This window comes from Acomys minous (assembly GCF_964271855.1).
Source record: "Acomys minous genome assembly, chromosome: 6".
NCBI classification, from domain to species: Eukaryota; Metazoa; Chordata; class Mammalia; order Rodentia; family Muridae; genus Acomys; species Acomys minous.
This window is the reverse complement of record NC_140487.1, coordinates 22,708,301-22,728,123: the sequence shown is the minus strand read 5'-3', so window position 1 is coordinate 22,728,123 and position 19,823 is coordinate 22,708,301. Positions and strand designations below refer to the sequence as shown.

The 19,823-nt window shown below is 43.4% G+C and overlaps 1 pseudogene across 1 annotated transcript in view; it reads right to left on the bottom strand.

The window, feature by feature from the left end:
* Positions 1-1,787: 1,787 nt before the first annotated feature.
* LOC311599031 (general transcription factor 3C polypeptide 3-like) overlaps positions 1,788-19,823 on the bottom strand; it is a 54,466-nt pseudogene continuing 36,430 nt past the window's right edge. The window contains exon 3 of the transcript in view: positions 1,788-1,976. The product of the transcript in view is annotated as a general transcription factor 3C polypeptide 3-like (transcript). The remainder of the gene's footprint in view (positions 1,977-19,823) is intronic.

Below are 19,823 nucleotides of genomic sequence, written 5' to 3'. Positions count from 1 at the left end.
CTTTGAGGTTTCGAAAGACTTGCTTAACTCCTCTTTCTGTTTGTAGATCAAGGTGTAAACTTTCTGTGGCTGCTCCAGTGCTATGCCTGCCTCTGGCAGCACAAGCCCCAGACAAACCCTATAAGTTGTGTTCATCATGGTGTTTTATCACAGCAATAGAAAAGTAATACAGAAACCTGTTGACTAACAGAGGGTAGAGAAAATGTGATGTCTGCAGACGTACACAGTAGACTACTATCCAGCCTTAAGAAAGGAGGAAATCTGAGGTTAGGGACATGGCTCACTCAGTAAAATGCTTATGGACAAACATGAAGACCTGAGCATCCTAGTACCCACCTAGTACAACCATGTAGGTCTGTAATCTCAGCACTGGGGACATGGAGACAGGAGGGTCCTGGGGCCTTGCTGGCCAGCCAGTGACGCTTAATTGGTGAGCTTCAGGCAAAGTGAGAGACTATGGCTTAAACAATAAGTTGGAGAATCAGAAAGATATCTTACACTCATATGTAGCTTCTACATGCATGCACATAAGCAAATACTTATGCACATTGCCCCTCTAATCTACACAAACAAAGGGGTGGGGGAAGAAAGTAGAAACAAAAGAAAGGAAAGGAAGAAAGAAGGAAATCACACTTGCAAGAGCTTGAATGGGCCTTGCAGACCTTATGCTATGTGGAGCTAGAACAGGCACAGGAAAAAAATAAAAGCATCACATGATCTTACATATGGAATCTAACAAAGCTGGACTCGAGAGGGCAGAATGTAAGATGGTTCTCAAGGCATAGAAGGACAAAACAGAGGGAAGTTATAAGGCATAAGATGGGTACCATCTAGACATCAAAGGGTCACTAGTGTTGAAAGTACATGGAGGGGCTGGAGAGGTGGCACAGAGGTTAAGAGCACTGCCTGCTTTTCTAGAGGACCCAGGTTTGATTCCTATAACCCACACAGCAGTTAACAACTGTCTGTAACTCCAGTTCCAGGGGCTCTGACTCCCCCTTCTGGCCTTTGAGGGCATTGCATGCATGTTGCCTAGCCACATTGAGGCAAACATGCACACACATAAAAATAAAAATAAATATTAAGCCGGGTGTGGTAGCTCATGCTTTTAATCCCAGCACTCAGGAGGCAGAGGCAGGCAGATCACTGTGAGTTCTAATCCAGCCTGGTATAGAAAGTGAGTCCAGGAGAGCCAAGGCTATGCAGAAAAACCCTGTCTCGGCGGAGAGGGCAGGGGGAGGGGAGGGGGAGAACTCAAAAATAAATATTTAAAAAACACATCGAACACGCGAAATTTCCTAAGCCAGATGATTTCTGGTGTTCTTAGCAGTCCCCCCCCCCCAACTAGGTAACCCTGAGGCAGTACGTTGTCAGTTAGCTTCACCATGGCTGTCATTACACAATATGTGTGGTTATAAAAACATTATATTGCATACCCTAATGTGTATGACAGGTCCATTGTAAATCTTGTCTCAGAAAAGATAGGAAAAGGAAAACATTCTATTTCCTCTACATTTCCAAATCTCTCAGTAATTCTTTCATTCTTATTGGTCACTGGATCCAACAAGATTCTTCCTCCTCCTCCTCCTCCTCCTCCTGCTCCTCCTCCTCCTCCTCCTCCTCCTCCTCCTCCTCCTCCTCCTCCTCCTCCTCCTCCTGCGGACACTTTCTAGGAGCCTAGAGTTTAATGGAGTGTACATAGCAGACACTCACATAACAACATGGCACAGATAAGGAAATTGTGACACATCAGCTATACACACTGAAGGAATTACCCCTGAGAGAGCTCAACGGACTGACTGTGGCGGCACTAGTTGGCAGCAGCACATGGCTGGCCCTTCAAGTCCGATTAGCGGCGTGAGCTGGGATTCATCTCTCAGAAGCTCTTCATCTACCTTGACGGCCCATTTTCGGAAATAGGCACTCCGAAGATGTCGCTGGACTATTTTGAAGGCGGTCTTCCGTTCATGTTTCTCCTGTATGGAGATCGGGAATAACGATGGGCAGGAGATAATATCCGAGGTGTTTTATTGAACAAGCTCGATCGTGTAGTGTTTGCTTTTTATTAAGCTCCATAAATGCACCCTGTGCTCAACAAATCTGTGTAAGGACAAGTTTCCCGCCCTGGGGAGCTTGGGTTCCCGCGCGTGCGTACTTACATCAGTGGGAAGGGTCTTAGCTGGGGAAGGGCTGGCCGTGAGGGAGGGGCTGGTGAGGCTGAGGGGAGGGAAACAAGGCTCGTTTCCTCAGTACACCACCCTTGAAAGGAAGAGGAGATGAAGAAAAGCAGTAAAGGCAGGCTCTTTAGTCCTTTAGCAGCAACTGAAGCGTCGAAGCCACCATATGTCAGGGAGTGGGACCCTGAGGGCATCTCTGCCACACTCCTTATAGCTCCTGAAGTCCATCTCAGCATCCTCCCTTCACCTCCATGGAGACAGGGCCGGGTAACTTGGCTACCTTGCCTAAGGTGGCAGAGCCATAAGAATGGATGAGCATGGCTTCAGAGTCAGATTTGGTACCACAGTTCGTTCATTTTGCTATTTTCCTTCAAGGTAAATGTAAGTACCGAAGAATGAGGCTTAGAATACATAGCCTGATTGTCCCAGAACTTTCCTAGCACCCTTGGCAAATTGTTCTTGTATTTGTCATATTAAAAAAAAGCCTTTTGCAAACCGGGCGGTGGGGGCGCGCACCTTTAATCCCAGAACTTGGGAGGCAGAGGCAGGCGGATCTCTGTGAGTTCGAGGCCAGCCTGGTCTACAGAGCGAGTTCTCCACCAGGGTAAACATCATTCTAATAGACTGTCCATGTGGTGCGCATTTGTATTTTACCAGTGACACGCCAAGTAACCTCTCAGCATATTTATTTTTGAATTTAAAAAAATTTTTTTTTAGTTTTTGTTTGTACGTTGTTGTTTTGCTGTTTGTTGAGGCAGGGTGTTAGATAGTCCAGGTTGGCACAAACCTCTGTGACGCTGAGGATGACCTTGAACTCCTGATGCTCTGGCATCTGCATCCTGAGTGCTAGGATTACAGACCTGTGCTTTGCAATCAGCCAAATTTGTGTGGTTTCTCACTCCCCCCTCCCTTTCAATACAGGATTTCTTTGAGTAGCCCTGGCTGTCCTGGCACTCACTCTGTAGACCAGGCTGGCCTTGTCACAGATATCCACCTGCCTCTGCCTCTGCCTCCTGAGTGCTGGGGTTAAAGGTGTGTGTCATCACTGCTCAGCTCAAATTTGTGTTTTCAATTGACAAATAGTTCTGTATATTTATAATCTATAATATGATGTTGTGATGTAAGTGTTTACCATATCAAGCTAATTAGAATTCCCATCGACTCACATATTCTCTCTCTCTCTCTCTCTCTCTCTCTCTCTCTCTCTCTCTCTTTCTCTCTCTCTCTCTTTTTGTGGTGAGAATACTTAAAACCTCAGCAGTTTGAAATGCAACACGTTGTTGTATTATAATTCACTTGAGTCACCTCATGGACCAGTAGTAGATCTTGAAAGTATATTTTTCCTGGCTGGAACACCATGCTCTTTTCCTTATATCTACTCTTTTCTCTTCAGCCTTTGATGACCAGCATTCGATTCTCTACTTCTGTGTACTGTACTTTTTTTTTACATAAAATTTTTATTGATTATTTGGGAATTTCACACATGTACCCCATCACACTCACTTCCCAGTCCTCCCAGGTCCACCTTCCACCTGTGTCACCTCCTTCCAAAAAGAAGAAGAAAGGGAAGGAGGGGGAGAGGGAAGGGAGAGGGGAAGAAGGAAGAGGAGAGGAGGAGGAAGATGAAGAAGAAGATGAAGATGAAGAAGAAGAACAAGAAGAAGACAAAAGTGAAAATCAAGTTCAATTTTCATTGCCCACATACTTACTGTTGCATGGTCAAACTTCCAGTGGCCAACCTCTTAAAGAAAACAGTCCTTTTAAGGTTTCATATATAGGTGAAAATCTATGGCCTTTGTCTTTCTGTGTCTGATGTATTTCACTTAATATTTTGTTCTCCAGGTTCATCTATGTTGTTGCAACTTATAGAATTCCTCCACTTAAAAGTCAGAGAGTATCACATTGTATATACATAGTGTGTTTTCATTTCAATATCTGTCCTTCCATTGGTGAACACTAGACTGGTTTCAAATCTTAGTATTATGAGCAACAGCATATTTATTTAGAGGAGCTGCCCCCTACTGCACCGCAGTAAGTAGAGGATGAGGTATCTTGAAATCAGGCATCCTTAAGTTTATTTCTAGATCTACTTTTTTTTTCTGTATGATCCTGAAAAAATTATAGAGCTTCCCTGAGAGTCAGTGTCTCGTCTGTAAAAATTCTATAAACATATGAATAAGACAGTATTTGTCAGACACCTGGTGGCTGACCTATAGAACATACGATGATAGCTTTCAAAGCCAATCCTCCCGTGCATGCCTTAATTAAGATACTTAAACCTGTTCCACATTTTAAGTGCTAAATGTGAATACCTTTCTTCTTGTTCCTGGGGGGGGGGGATTGGGGAGTGGGGGTGTGGTTGGGGAGGTGGAGGGGTGCTACTCTTGACTGCTGCCCTGTTGATTATGGCAAGAGCCACCACCAACTTAGCACTCATCCTGGGGAGGACACCATATGTTGCAACAGGGAAGCTGGAACTTCTGCCCGCCTGGAGCCATCTCCTGGCATCTAGTGTCCCGAGGAAGCAGGTAAAAGACATTTGTTAGAGCCACATTTGCCCTTTGTGTTCTTTACAGCCTTCATGTGGCTTGTTATCACTCACGCCCACTCACCTTGTCTCCGCCCCTTCCTTCTAAACAGCCATGACAATCATCCTTAAAATCCAAAGTTCCACCATACCCGGCTACTATGAACCCTGGTTTCTTCTTGTTGAGTCCCTTGCTTTTCCTTCTTTCTGAGAAGATTCTCCAGCCTCCCTCAGATATCCTGTCTCTCCTCTGCTGTTTACCAGCAGAATCTTAGTCTGAAGTAATGTAAACACCTCCTCTTTCCTTCTCTCCCAGGAACTTAACTTGCCTTCATTTTGGGCCTCTACCATTATAGCCTGGCTACTATCGTTGTTGCAAGGCAAACACGCAGCAACCCACTCCCTCTCTTAAATGTGTAATCTGAGAGCAACTATAGAACTTCGTCTCTCTCTGTTGGTGAGAGCCAGTCACACAGGCCCACCTAACTGCGAGCAGGCAGGAGTTGTACTCCTGTGGGCCTAGGTGAGAGAGCACAGTCACAGGCCTGTGGACAACAGACTTCGGTGCTGTGAAGACCGTAAAGTTCACGAAGAGCAGAAGATTCATCAAAGGGAGAAAGACATGGAGATAGATAGGCCAGAGAAGCCAGCATGGTGGAGCATGTGTGGTTCCAGTGACTCTGGTGGTGGAGGAGGAGGAGGAGGAGGAGGAGGAGAAATTAGTAAATAAAAGAAATATGTGCCATTTTCACCATCAGTCTTTTAACCTCAGCAAAAAAAATGGCTTCAAATTATTCTTCCATATGCTGGTGCTTGTGTACAGATGTTTTTCAAATCCAGATTTTGGCCTTCCTATTAATTTTTACTAAAAATCATCCTAGTTGAATCAGGTCATCATTGGTGCCTTAGGTTATAAATTTTAGAATTTGCCACCTAATGTGTTTATGATCTGTTTATAATTTTTTATTCTTTGACAATTTCATACTTGTATAGATTGATTTCTGATCACTTCACTCCCCATTATTATCTCTGAAACTCCCAACTCTCTGTTTCTCTCTGGTTCCCATTGAATTTAATTAGGATTTCTTGTATGAGCATGGAGTGGGTGAAAGGCACTGACGCTTTGTCATAAAAGGAGAGAGTATTACACACACACACACACACACACACACACACACACACACACTCACTCACTCACTCACAGATACACTCACACACACTCACACATTTATTTTCGCTCTGGCTATGGGTGGTCAAATGGGAGCCCACAGTCACACACGCCCTTTGTATTTTCTTCGCTAAAGACTCAGGATAGCTCTTGGCTTTCCCTCTAGGAAGAGGAATCAGCTAATGGTCTGTCAGCCCATGGCTACTGTTCTCTCCATGCGAGTGCACGCGTGAATGTGGAATCCTGGGCAAAGTCCTCATTGTCCTGGTTGTGCCCATCGTGGTACATTTTGTGTTTGTGCTGCAGCCAGGCCCAATGATGCCCAAGTGGCACAAGGAAACTACTTTGCTAATGGTGACAGTGACACTTGGCTATTGAAGAACACGTCTCCTGAGTGGTAGGCAAGGCTGGCTCGTGGGTTGAGGCCAGGCGTGGGACAGAGAGAAAGGCCCCCTCTTTTTGTAGTGTCTACTGGGAACTAGATTCACAGAAGCAGTTTTACAGTATCACAGCTACTATATTTATTTATAGCTCTATATATTCATTTCTTTTCAGGAAACATCAGTGCTTTCTTGGCACTCGATTCTATTTGCTTGAGCCTGCGATTTTTTTGTTTGTTTGTTCATTTGCTACCAATTTACAAACTAACTTTTGCCTCTCGTAACAGATGTTCTCTTTTTACTGACTTCAGTAAGCAGTACTATGTGTCACTATACTGCACAGAATAGCAAAGAAGAATTAAATATAGGCAAATCATCTTTAAAAAAAAAAGAGTATTGGCTGTGTTCATACATAACTGAGCATTTTTTCCTCTCAGACAACCAATATTTATTAAGTAAGAGCTCCGTCAAACGCACTCAGCAACAGATGTGGTGTCACATACCTGCAGTCTTAACAATCATGAAGCTGAAGCCGGAGGAACTCCATTCTGGGGCCAGCCTGGGCTACACAGCAAGTTTGGGATCAGCCTGAGCTACATAGTGAGGTGTGTTTTCAATAAGAGCAAACCACAAGTAAACAGAGAGTGAAGAATGAGCAATGACCTATCCGTGGAGCACTTCTCCATGTGAGAATGAGCAATGACCCATCTATCTGTGGAGCACTTCTCCATGTGAGAATGAGCAACGACCCATCTATCTGTGGAGCACTTCTCCATGTGAGAATGAGCAATGACCCATCTATCTGTGGAGCACTTCTCCATGTGAGAATGAGCAATGACCCATCTATCTGTGGAGCACTTCTCCATGTGAGAATGAGCAATGACCCATCTATCTGTAGAGCACTTTTCCATGTGAGAATGAGCAACGACCCATCTATCTGTGGAGCACTTCTCCATGTGAGAATGAGCAATGACCCATCTATCTGTGGAACACTTCTCCATGTGAGAATGAACAATGGCCCATCTATCTGTGGAGCACTTCTCCGTGTGACAATGAGCAATGATCCATCTATCTGTGGAGCACTTCTCCGTGTGAGAATGAGCAATGATCCATCTATCTGTGGAGCACTTCTCCATGTGAGAATGAGCAATGATCCATCTATCTGTGGAGCACTTCTCCATGTGAGAATGAGCAATGACCCATCTATCTGTGGAGCACTTCTCCATGTGAGAATGAACAATGACCTATTCGTGAAGCACTTCTCCATGTGAGAATTAGCAATGACCCATCTATCTGTGGAGCACTTCTCCATGTGAGAATGAGCAATGATCCATCTATCTGTGGAGCACTTCTCCGTGTGAGAGTGAGCAATGACCCATCTATCTGTGGAGCACTTCTCCATGTGAGAATGAACAATGGCCTAGCTATCTGTGGAGCACTTCTCCATGTGAGAATGAGCAATGACCCATCTATCTGTGGAGCACTTCTCCATGTGAGAATGAGCAATGATCCATCTATCTGTGGAGCACTTCTCCGTGTGACAATGAGCAATGACCTATCCGTGGAGCACTTCTCCATGTGAGAATGAGCAATGACCCATCTATCTGTGGAGCACTTCTCCATGTGAGAATGAGCAATGATCCATCTATCTGTGGAGCACTTCTCCATGTGAGAATGAGCAATGACCCATCTATCTGTGGAGCACTTCTCCGTGTGAGAATGAGCAATGACCCATCTATCTGTGGAGCACTTCTCCGTGTGAGAATGAGCAATGACCCATCTATCTGTGGAGCACTTCTACGTGTGAGAATGAGCAATGATCCATCTATCTGTGGAGCACTTCTCCATGTGAGAATGAGCAATGACCCATCTATCTGTGGAGCACTTCTCCATGTGAGAATGAGCAATGACCCATCTATCTGTGGAGCACTTCTCCGTGTGAGAGTGAGCAATGACCCATCTATCTGTTGAGCACTTCTACGTGTGAATACTGGACCAAGACCTTTGACTTCTATATCTTTCTTTCTCAGAATGACCCCTTGAGATGGATGCTGTCGTCTCTGTTTTGAAGGCCACATAGCTGTGATCATTGTACCTCTTTCTAAGTTCCTGGGGCTAATTAAGTGCTAGGAAAAGGATTAAGAGCCAGCCAACATGCCTGGATCTGTGCCTGTACAGACACTTGTAATTTGTGTTTTGTCATTTGATTCTTCCAGGTTTCTTTCTTTTTTCTTTTTCTTTTATTATTATTATTTTTTTAATATGTTTGCTTTCTGGGAACTTCTGCTCTGAGAACTCTCTGAAAACATATACTGAATCTGGGTGTTTTCTAAGGCCTTTGCTTTTCTTCCTCCTCACTGAAGTGGCAGATGTGAACACAGAGCAGACTCTGGACGCTGGAACTCGCTGTGCTCCCATTGCTCCATGCATTCTGTAAAGTCTTGGGAAGTTATTTTTAATGCAACATGCCAGAGTGGCATGTTGAAAGATCCATAGTAACTAGCTAACAGTAACAGCAGGGCCTGCCAAGCAGAAGTTCCATAAATCAGTCATAAACACAGTTACAAAATCGGGGCCAGCGTCACGTGCGTGAGGGAGTGTCTTTGGAGAAGCACAATTTAAGCACAGTCTGAAGGGATTGCTTTGCATCTTTTCGGGAGTGAAAAGCTCATTGTGAAGGATTTTTAAGAAGGGGGGGAAAACCCAGAGTGAAAAGGAGGCTTTCTGGTTCTATATTCTGATGGCACACTTTCTCCGGGGCCATCAGGCAACCCAGGGAAGCCAAGGCAAAGATGAAGTGATGACTGCATTAGATGCCAGTGTCCCCTTTCTCATGGCTGTAATGGTTTTGGAATCTTTCCCTTTCCACTACCACAGCCCACGTTCAGACCTTAATAACTTGACATACCGAAAACCTCATGGCTGACTTACCCTCCTCCAAACCTACCAAATTCACAACAGTAAAAATAGCCCAGGTGGGATTTTGAACATCTAATCCTTTGAGTGAGAATTTTACAAGGAGCTGCCAAGTGCTACCAAGCCACATAAAAGCTTGCAAGTTTGAAACTCCAGGGGCTTCTTCCTCCCATCTTGTAAACCCACAGCACACACCCAAATTATGCTTTGGGAATTGTAAGTGTTTGTTTATCAGGCAAAGAATGTATTGCCAGCAAATACTAACAAGGAACAAGTTACTTTTGAAAAGGCAGAGAAGTGCCCTGTGCTGGTTTGACTCTCAGCTATAACAGAAGATCCAGGCAGAGAGAGAAGACTACCACCTCCACCTCCCTTAGGGTAGGGACTGTTCCCCAAGGACAAAAATCCATCAGCAGGAAGGATACTGGCATACTGGTGAAAGGAGGGGCCCCATCCCTTCCTATACCGCACCCTTCACATCGGACTGCCATTTTCCACTTTTTGCAATGGCTCTCCTCTTCCAGCCTGCTTGTTTAGAACCCGCCATCCTCTTTGTAAAGAGAGATGTTGTGGGGTGTAGGGTGGGTTACAGGAAGAAGAAGAAGGGAGAAGTCTTGGCGCATGCCACCTGAAGAGAGACTTCACATGAGGTAACGCCCTCTGCCTACTCAACCCAGAGTTCCTGGGGAGTCCGACTTTCCTTACAGCCTTACAGAAGCACTGGTGTTGACGGGAGGAGGGATGTCTGCGTAGCTTGAAAGGCTGGAGGTGAGTGAGGCAGAAAGCTCTTCACAGGGATTACCTGTCGCTGCCTCTGGAGTGCCAGGATCGCAAGTGTACTAATGTGTCTGTCTGATAGGGGTTTCAGGAGTCTAAGTTCCTCTGATCACAATTGCGTGGTGAGTGCTTGACCCACGGGGCCAACTTTATAGTTTACGAAGCTTGGGTACTTATCAAGAATATAAATTCCTTCCAAACCCAAAGGAGGAATACCAGTTGGGTCAGTGGTCCTCAGGAACATTAGGGTGGAGGGGTGGGGGCAGTGATCACATTGGAGTAGAGTGGCAAGTGACAGGAAGATGACTACATAATGTGGCATCTGTAGACTCCAAATGGAGACTTAGAGAGGACATAGTTGACTGTTCATATTATTTTTATAATACAGTGGTTGTTTCTCTTAGCTTATTTTTTAACTCAGCTATCACACAAATAATTAAGACTTTTATAATACATGGCTTCACAACACAATCTGAGCAGTTTAAGTCTGTTCTTAACCCTCTATGCTGTTTAATCTTACTCCAAGCAAACATCCCATACTTCCTCCTTTACCCGTGGCTCAATCCTCTCGATCTATCTCTAACTCCTCCTCCCCTGGCTGGCAGGAAGTCCAGCCCTATTCTTTCCCCTGCTCAGTGATTGGCTGTAAGTTGCTTTATTGGCATACTAGGGAACAATTGGGGAGCAATGTTTACACAACACTGAGACGGAAATCAGAATTTAAACTGCATACTAACCTTATGCCTACAGTTGATGAAGGGAAGGGGTATGTAAGATGAAAAGGATCTTGACTACGCTTAGGTGCTGGTGGGGGTTAGATAAAGGAGGGGACAAATGTCAGAGTGAGGTCTCCAAGAGAGTGTGAGAGGGCAGGGAGGGGGATTGCTGGGACCTGCTTTGAGGATCTACCTTTGTAAACTCAAAGGACAGCCTCAAGTCTAACTCAGCGTAGGCATGTAGAGATTTGCTGAGCTTGGCACTGTGTGGGAAATAAAAGGGCAACACGCTACTGCACTTCAGCTCAATGGACGAGTGCAGGCGTGGACTATTTACAACCGACAGTGCAGGCATTATGTCATGAGGGAAGGGTGGGGAGCAGGTCCTGAGACCCTCAGTGCTGGTAGAATGAACTTCTTGTTTTAGAGGAGAAACGACAACAGTGGAAATGAAGCTCTTCATCATCGGGTAGACACTTCGGGGTGGGATTTGAGAGCTGGATAGACACCGATGTCTGGTAACACTGGGGTGAAGATCAGGTTTCCAAGCTGTGTTTTGCAGTACTTCTGTACATTTTGTGTAAAAAAAAAAATTGGAGATGGCAGTCAATTGAATTTGGAAAGTGCTGTGTACATGAAAGCCACATTGTACTTTGATTTCAGGCATTTTTAAGTGCTGAAGACACTGTTCTATGTTGTGACAGCAGGTGCAAATTGAGACTATCCCAGGAAGAATGGACTGGACTGGACACTTGCCCTGATTCTAGACTGTATTCACGTTTGGAGATTTAAATGAACATTCATTTTCATAAAGGAAGGAAACTGTACAGAATTTCAAAGAATTAGGATGCTCAGGAGGGTAATGGTATGGCCCTGTCTTGCTCTTCTATTTCTGTTTCACCTTTAATCTCTTAGATTAAGGGAAATGAAAACCTTCTATTAATGTCTTTCCTTTGTTTATAAGGGGTTAAGGGCTGAGCTGTAAGGTTCACCGCTGAAGTTGTATGTGCCTTCTCTGAATTTGGTTTCATTTTTGAGGTCTATGGGTTAAAGGGTGTGGCAATGCCCAGGCTTGGAAAAGTTGCCTAGATTTGTGCTGTTGGTGTTCTTGACAAGGCCATGCCAATGTGGGCATCAGGATTGTCACTATATAACTATAGCTGAGCTTTTCTTAAGCAGAAGTCACACCCCTGGCAACCTGGCCTGTGGAACAACACACGGATTGATTGGTTTTGTTAATATATTTTAACTAGCATACCAAATGATTACTTCCATTCTCTTCTTCCCTTTCCCACCAACCCTCCCTCTGACAAAGTCTCATGTAGCTCAGGCTGGCCCCAAGTCAGTGTGTAGTAGAGGATGGCCATGCACTTCTGCCCTTCCTCCCTCTACCTTCCTCATGCTAGGATTACAGGGGTCACCATGCCTAGCTATCGTTTTCATTTTTATCCTTAATATATTGCTGTACGTTGTTCATGTTTGCCTCCAAACCCACCCCCCCCCCCGTTATGCCCTCTCAAACTATTGTTAGTCCTTTTTCTTCTACCACATTTATGTCACACAGCCCCATCCTCCAAATCTATATGCAGACGCTGTGCATAGACCACATACATACTAAAGACCTACACACAAGTTGCAGAAACAGACACCCTTTTCTTTCTTTCTTTCTTTCTTTCTTTCTTTCTTTCTTTCTTTCTTTCTTTTATAATTGACGATAGACTTTTTTCTTCATCTGCTCTATCCTGATTATGGTTTCCTCTCCTACGTCTCCCAGTTCCTCCTGACCTCTCCTCTCATCCAGAGGCAACCCCTTCTGTCTCTCCTTAGAAACCAAACAGGATGCTAAGGGATAATAATACGATAACATATGACAAAATAAAACATAATAAAATAAAACAACTAAGACATCGGAATTTGGACAAAACACAAATGGGTGCAAAACAGCCCAAGAGAAGGCACAAGAGTCAGAGTCCGACTCCTTTACACACCCAGGAATCCCATGAAAACACTAAATTGGAATACATACATACACATACGTACGTACATACATACATACATACATACATACATACATACATACATACATGACCTGGTGCAGGCCCATGCAGACTCTGTGCATGCTGCTCAGTCTCTGTGAGTTCACGCGAGCTTAGCTTATGTTGGTTTTGAAGGCCTTGTTTTCTTGGTGTCTTCTCTGCCCTCTGGCTGCACACGCTTTCTGCTTCCTCTTCCTTGGGGTTTTCTGAACTCTGAGGAGCTGAGAGCTCCAAGGTCTCTCACCCCCTCTCATTTGCGCATACGCTTTTAGTAAGATCCATGACCCGGACTTCTGCCACACAAATAAATTTAACAGCAAGTTAAAAGAAGGAAAAATTAACAGTGGTAGGTACAGTTAAATGAAAAGGAAATATATAACATCATAAAAATCCTATGAGAGAATGCGCATGGAATGCTGACGGCTTTCTAAAGGCAAATGATCCAACAGATCTCAACAAGTCTCTGTGTAATCTACTTGGCTATACTATAGAACCATACTCACTTATAAAGTGTGTTTGCAATTCATTAAAAGGCACTAAAGCATGTTCAATTATGGCAAGAAGGCATATAATACATCTTAGGAAGGTTATGATACAGAACTCTTGTTATTTTAAAGCGTTAGCCACTTAAAAGCCTCTGGTGAAGCTGATATTCAATCCAGGTGGTTTTCCCTTCAGAAAGAGGCTCATTGTTTCCCCCCCCCCCAACTGTACTTCATCGTCAATAATTAACCCTATAGGTTAAAAGAGGCTTAACATGGCAACAAAGTGTTTTGAAAACAGCCTCTTGTGATTTGAAGACTAAATAAATCATTAAATCAAATGACTCTACAATCAAATGTTTATGACTGTTAAACTAAGCCAGCCAGTGGCAGTCTACAAAGAGATACCGGCCAAATTATGTCATAAAATACAGCAGCCAGGCTTTATCTTATCATCTTAAAAGCTATTCGTGGTTCTTATAGAGGATGTTGGCTGTTCAGGTTGGCAGGCAACAATCCTCAGTGCCAAGAAGCAGCTGTGGACACTGTCTCAGAGGGCCACTAGGACAGTCCTAGAGGAACCTTTGTTTGCCTCTTCAGTGTTTGATCTTGGATATGTCTTCCTACTCTAAAGGCACTTGACAATTTTTTTTTTCTCATTAGAAAATGAGGGAAAAACAAAACAAAACAAATAAAGCTGCCTTTAAGGTAAACATAGGAATTCGGAAGCTCTGAAAGAATAACATTAGCACTCAGTTTGCTGCTGTGAGAAACGACAAAACACTACGCTAGCATATGGCCACCATCCTGATTCCTGGCAGACAATAGCATTTCCACTTCCCGTTCCAGATTGAGCTGACAGCCGAGGAGTAGGTCACCATAAGGAACCTGCATTTTCTCTCTGCTAACCGGACCCCACCAAGATTTATCAGTCTTTTATCTCATAACTTAAATAGGTTTACTTTCATCCATTCATTATTTTTAGCAGAAATATAAATTGAATTCTGATTTAAAAAAACAATAACCTTTGTGTCTAACTTAGTAGCAAATGCTGGCATTTAAAAATGTCAAGCTCAGGCTGGAGAGATGGCTCAGAGGTTAAGAACGTTCCAAAGGTCCTGAGTTCAATTCCCACAAACCACGTGGTGGCTCACAACCATCTATCTGAGATCTGGTGCCCTCCTCTGGAGGGCAGGGGCACATGCAAGTAAAACACTGTATACTTAAATAAATAAATCTTAAAACAAAAACAAAAACAAAAACCAAAAAAAAAAAAAAAAGTCAAGCTATAAAGACTTAGTTTGAAAGCATGTTGGAGGGGGAAAAAAAAAACCCTACAACCCTCATTAACTGGCCCAGAGGTAGTTCTTGATAGTTTTTATGTTTTACGTTAACTTGACACATGATAGTGTCATTTTCGAAGAAGGAACCCCCTCCCCCACACATCCAATAGCTTGTAGACAGGCAGGTGGTGTGTTTTATTGAGTGATGTGGTAGGGCCCAGCCCACAGGGAGTCAGTTGTCACACCTGGGTGGGTGGTCCTGCGTGCTGTAAGAAAGAAGGCTAATTATGTCGTGGGGAGGAAGCCAGTAAGCAGTGTTCTCTCCTTGTCTCTGCTTCAGCTCTGCCTCCAGCTTCCTGCTGTGTGTTCCTATCCTCACGTTTCTTCAAGATGGACAGTGAGTGAGACGTGTAACCCGAACTAAACCCTTCCCTTCGCAAGTTGCTTTTGGTCATGGTGTTTTATCATGATAGGAACCCTGACTAACTCAATAATTGACCTACCGGGGCCATATCCTTAAATAAGTCAAACTCCATCTCTTAGGAGCTTCTATCAATAGCACTTAGGGCAACGATGAGATTTTGTGCACACCTCCTCTCTTTATGCTGAGATTTTTTTTTTCTAGTTTAAGACTGCACAGGTTTTTCAAAAACTGTAGTAAGCCCTGTGGGCTTATATTTGCAACTATCCTGTTTTGTCTGGAAAAAATACCATGCTCTTGTAGTTATTCACAATCTTTGGCTCTTAGACTCTTTCTGCCCCCTTTTTTTTAAACAATAATTCTTGAGCCTTGTAGAGTGAGGGGCTGTGATATAGATGTCACACTTAATGGTGAGTGTTCAGGAGCCTCCTATTCTGTGTACCTTGGTCAGCTGTGGATTTAGTTGCTATCTACTTCAAAAAGAAGCTGCCCTGATGAGCTTGGTAGATACACTAGTCTATGGTATAATGTTAGGTCATTAGGAATAATTTTCCTACTATATACATTTAGCATGATAATAGGAGGTTTTTCTTTGTAGCCTATGTTATGCTTGGCCACACATTTGTGGCCTCAGTAATAGTGCCGGGTATGGGTTCCATCTTGTGGAGCAGGCTTTACTATCAAACAGAGAGTGGTCGCTCACTATTGCCATACTGGCTGTTATTGTAATTTACAAGATTCACAACCAAGACTGGTTCCTTTTGTTTATTTATTTATTTATTTTATTTTTGAAACCATGAAAGCTAGCCAGTGGGGATGAAACTTCTAGGTGAGGATCAACTCGTTTCTCCGTGTCTGTCTATATGGTGTCTTCAGCAATGGGGTCTTACCATCTTACCAGCAAGTCCTGGAGGGTAACTAAAAGAATAGCAAGCTGCTTGTGTTGGGGGATGGTCTGATGTATTTTGATGCTAATTACTGTTTGCTGTCTCTGACCCACCTTTTGCTTAATAAGAAGCCATCCCACCTGGGCAGGGCAGAGAAGATAGATGGGGCTAAGAGAGAGGAATTCTGGGAAGAAGAAAGACCACCACTAGGAGGAAGGAGAGAGACCTGAAGTGAAGAGAGGAAGGCCGCCATGGCTTAGCTGGAGGAGAAGCCAGCCCAAATGAAGAACATTAACAAGTATTTGGGATTATGGATGGGAGGTAATTTGATAAAAGTTATTAAAAACAGATGGCATGGGATTGAGACAAAGATCTCATGCCTGCCCTACTATAGAAAGTAGTTTAGAGGCTAGATATCTGCCCTGCCCCAGGTTAACCAATATAACAAGTATCTGTGTCTTGATCGCTTACTAGCCGGGCCTACAGTTAATACAGATAATTTTAAAAACAATATGCTTGTGTGTGTGCGTGTATGTGTGTTAGGAAGCTTCTGCAGTAGTAGGTTTTCATATGACTTTTTCAAAGCGTCTTCAGTGTTAGTTATTCTCCCCTGCATTCCTTCTTCTGCCTTCTACTCCCAACCTCCATCCCATCTGACCCTTGCTCTTCCGCTGTTTTCCTTTTCCCTTTTGTTTCACTGTGTTCTACCCTTGCCCTGACACTTATGGTCACTTATGGACACTTTAGGTATACATACCTAATGATTCAAAATTAACATCCACAAATGAAAGAAAGCATGCAATGCTTATGGTCCTGGGTTTGGGTTCTACTAAGAATGATTATTTCTAGTCCAATCAATTTACCTTCAAGTTTCATGATTTCATTTTTCTTAACAGCCAAATATTATTCCACTGCGTAAATGTACCACATTTTTATTATTCAATCATCCATTGATGGATATCTAGGCTATTTTCCATCTGTTGTGAATAGAGCAGTGATGAACATGAGTGAGTAAGCATCGCTGTATTAGGCTATAGAATCTTTTGGGTAGATGTGCAACTGCGGTATGGCTTAAATTAGTCTTCCAGCAATGCGGCCAACTTTGCTATTCAACAGTCATTTCACCCAGTAGGCTGAGACTAGCTCTGTTTTTAACCAAACGCCAAAGGCTTTAAGAATACCTCTTGTTTAAATTACATAAATGATACATGTTTAGTAAGGAAACATAAGAACATCGCCAAATTTTTGGGATGTAACTTTCTAAATAGAAAAAAAAAAAAGGTCATTGGGTTTTGAAACAACCAAAAAAACACAGCTTTTAGGCTCTGGGGGCTTTATTCATATTCTAGTTGCTGTCCACCATTGGAAATAATGCACCACCCTCAACCCTACACAAGGAACTACAGACAAGTGAGGAAAGCTGCGAGTGGGACAGGTGGTTCCTCGCCCTCGCCCCCCCCCCCCCGCCGTACAACCTGCCCCCCCCAACCCCCACGAGGGGAGAGGACTCCAATTGGTAAAGGTCAGTCCTTAAGACATACATACAAGTAACATTATACAGATATAACAGGTTATATTTAGGAATATATATATGTAAACACATGTATGAATGCAGTAACTATTAATACAAAAGAGGCCATGAATTTGATAGAGAGTGGGAGGGGCATATGGAAGTACGTAACCTTCCTATTTCCATTCTGCACTGGTAAAATGGCAACAATAGCATCTACCTCATTAGTTATTGCACTTAGATAAGAGGCTGTTTATAAACCAGAGCTCCAGACACTACCTACCACTTACCATTGGGGTAATTATCATATGAATTTTATGTATATTTTCTAAAAGAATTCTGTTATGCTTTCTGAGTTGATACCACTTTTAAAGTAAAAAAAACAAAACAAACAGGTTTCTCTATCTCTCTCTCTCTCTCTCTCTCTCTCTCTCTCTCTCTCTCTCTCTCTGAGGTACCCTTTCTCCCATTTTCCTTCTCCCCCCATGCTCATCTAATAAACTCTGTATAACATACAAAAACAAAAACAAACAAACAAACAAAAAACCAAACTCTTTGTTTCAACAAATTAGTTCCCTTTCACTTGACATTTTTATAGATTTTGGAAAAAATATTGCAAGGAGTCCGATGCATCCTTCAATTATCTTTTTCATAATGTCAGTGCCTGACATGACTATAATTACAGATTATCAGGAATTTGACATTAGTATAATATTGACTAGACTCTAGGTTTTGTACATAGTGTGGTGGTCTTAATAAGCTTCAGTTAATTTTTAATCGATGTGTACTATGAGGCACAGTTTATACAGTCATTGCCATCTTTTGTTCTGGGGAATATGTTTGGTGTGTTATGGACACCTACAGTGTGGTAACTGTTTAGAAATAAGTAACTATGTGCATCCTTCAGTATTTAAACTGAGAAACTCCTAGAAGTGCAAGTGGAATCACTACACATTTCCAGTTGTTCCAGGAGGACTTGGCAGTCCGCAGTTTCACATGAAGTATATTCTAATGCTGGCTTCTTCAGACTCTTGTCAGTGCTGAGACTTCCTTACCTTCCTAATCTTATCAGTATGGTAGGGGGAGAATCAAGGGTTTAATTTTTTCAGTTAGTATGAGAAAATTTGTTTATTAATACTTTATATTTCTTCTTTATATGGCTATCAGTTTAAGTCAATTCAAGACTGATTCTTTAAAACACCACTCTTTAATCCTGACACTTGGGAGGCAGAGGCAGGTGGATCTCTGTGGGTTCGAGGCCAGCCTGGTCTACAAAGAGAGGTCCAGGACAGCCTGGGCTATTACACAGAGAACCCTTGTCTTGAAAAACCAAAACCAACACCAACAAAAAAACCCAACACCAACAAAACATGATGCCATCTCTCTCTCTCTCTCTCTCTCTCTCTCTCTCTCTCTCTCTCTCTCTCTCTCTCACACACACACACACACACACACGGAAGCACACAGCCTCTTCCATCCTGTATTTGCAGTGCTTTTGTATGGGCCAGGAACTTACATTTCCCTGTTGTAACTTTTAGTAAATTCAGTCAAATGTTTCAGCTGCCCGAGCTCTGGCCACAGCTTGTGATACCTGAGTAGGAACTGCCCCTCATCTTGACATTGGCCTGTTAGTGAGATGAGTTTGTTAGATTGCTTTTTAGTAGAAAGAGCTGCTGTCACCCCCTGAGGAGGTACTGCACACCCCCAAAGCCTTGGCATCAATCACTATCCTGGTGGTGGGCCATCTGTGCAGCAAGATCATGGCTTCCATTTCCTGGTCTTCTGTACACATTGGCATCCCGAAGGCTCTAATACCAGTGAAGGAATGCCTGCCTCAGCAGCAGGGTAGGTGTACTTGCCAGTGAGTGTGAAGGCAAGCAGGCAAAAAGCAAAGGCTTTCTTCTTTCTTGTTCTTTTATATAGATTGCCACCAGAAGGTGTGGCCCAGAGTCTTGGTAGGTCTTCTGACCTAGGTCAAATGATCCAGGTTCATGGTGAGTTTTCCCACCTCAAATGATCCAATCCAGAAAAGTCCACTTTGGGTGTGCCCAACTTCTAGGGTCTTAGTAATTTTCCAGATGCAGCGAAGTTGACAACCAAGAAGAGCCTTAACAGAGGTGTTCTAGGAGGATGAAGAAAAAAAGTAAAACAGGAACTGGTTAGATGGCCTAGTCAGTACGGTGCTTACCACACAAACAGCAGGGCCTGAGTTCAATCCTCTAGGACCTATATGAAATGCCAGGTATAGTGGTATATGCTTGTAATATCAGTACTGACTGATCTGTGAGACACACTGGCCAGCCAGTCTAGCTTAATTGGTGTGTCTGAGATCCTAGCGTGAGACCCTATCTCAAAAGAGCAAGCTAGGTGACTCCTGAGGAATTACTACTTCTGGCCTCTACTTGAATGTTTGTGCATACATGCACACGTACTCACACACAAGCTCGCACAGAACAAAAGAGGCAATACTCTCCCTGCTCCTCCACTATTTACATCATGTATTGCAGCTTTCCTTTTCTCTGGTCTGTGAATACGTGCGCACG